This window comes from Coturnix japonica, unplaced genomic scaffold (assembly GCF_001577835.2).
Source record: "Coturnix japonica isolate 7356 unplaced genomic scaffold, Coturnix japonica 2.1 chrUnrandom738, whole genome shotgun sequence".
NCBI lineage: Eukaryota > Metazoa > Chordata > Aves > Galliformes > Phasianidae > Coturnix > Coturnix japonica.
In genome coordinates, this window is record NW_015440099.1 from 13310 (window position 1) to 14742 (window position 1433).

Consider the following 1433-nt stretch of genomic DNA (forward strand, 5'->3'; position numbering starts at 1 on the left):
TAAATGGAGCCCATTTATGGCACAAATTGGGGTGGTTTTGGGGTTTTTGGGGTTGTGGGTCTTCATTTTGGGATCCAAAGTGTCACTTTTGAACCTAAATCCCTCTTTTTTGCCCCAAAACACCGTTGGAGGACCTAGAACCTCTCAAAGGCTTTTGAGTCCCAAAGGCAATAAATGGAGCCCATTTATGGCACAAATTGGGGTGGTTTTGGGGTTTTTGGGGTTGTGGGTCTTCATTTTGGGGTCCAAAGTGTCACTTTTGAACCCAAATCCCTCTTTTTTTGGCCCAAAACAGCGTTGGATGACCTAGAACCTCTCAAAGGCTCTCGAGTCCCAAAGGCAATAAGTGGAGCCCATTTATGGCACAAATTGGGGTGTTTTTGGGGTTATGGGGGTTGTGGGTCTTCATTTTGGGGTCCAAAGTGTCACTTTTGAACCTAAATCCCTCTTTTTTGCCCCAAAACACCGTTGGATGACCTAGAACCTCTCAAAGGATCTCGAGTCCCAAAGGCAATAAATGGAGCCCATTTATGGCAGAATTGGGGTGTTTTTGGGGTTTCTGGGTATAAATGGGGTTTGTAGGTTTTCATTGTAGGTTCCACCCCCATTTTAGGGCACAGTGCCCCATTTTGAGGTTAAAAATCTCCTTTTTGGGTCCAAACTCTTTAATTTTCACAGCTTGCTGCACATCATACCCAAATCTTCACATTTTTGGCCCAAAAACCTCATTTTTTCCACTCAAATTCTCTCGTTGAGGCCTCACAGCCGCATTTCTGCCTTCAAATTCACTTTTTTCGGCTCAAATCCCGATCGAAAAAGGTTAAAAATCGCTATTTTACCGACCCCAAATCTTAATACTGTGAGGAACGGCCGGAAATACCCGAGCGCTGCCGGAAATAGCCGAGCGCTGCCGGAAATACCCGAGCACTGCCGGAAATAGCCGAGCATTACCGGAAGTGCTCGAGCTCTGCGGCAGTTACGAGCGCTGCCGGAAGTAGCCGAGCGCTGCCGAAAGTAGCCGAGCGCTGCCGGAAGTAGCCGAGTGCTGCCGGAAGTAGCCGAGTGCTGCCGGATGTAGCCGTACTCAGCGGCGGAACTTGCCGAAGAGTTCCGAAGCTTCGGAGCCATCTTGGGAGCACTTCGAGACCCCCAGAAGCCTTTAGGACCCTCCCAGAACCCCATAGAGACCCCAAAAACCCCATAGAGACCCCCCAAAAACCCCATTAAGATCCCAAAAACCCCATAGAGACCCCAAAAGCCCCATTAAGACCCTCATAACCCCATAGAGACCCCAAAATCCCCATTAAGACCCCAAAAACCCCATTAAGACCCCAAAAACCCCATAGAGACCCCATAAACCCATAGAGACCCCATAATACTCCATAGAGACCCCCAAAACCCCATTAAGACCCCAAAATCCCCATTAAGACCCC

General features: G+C 48.8%; 1 long non-coding RNA gene across 1 annotated transcript in view; it reads right to left on the reverse strand.

Annotated features, from left to right (window-relative positions):
* Positions 1-114: 114 nt before the first annotated feature.
* The window catches only part of LOC116652701, a 4745-nt gene continuing 3426 nt past the window's right edge, over positions 115-1433 (reverse strand). Inside the window, exon 2 of the long non-coding RNA XR_004305841.1 lies at positions 115-1138. This is a non-coding gene — a long non-coding RNA (uncharacterized LOC116652701). The remainder of the gene's footprint in view (positions 1139-1433) is intronic.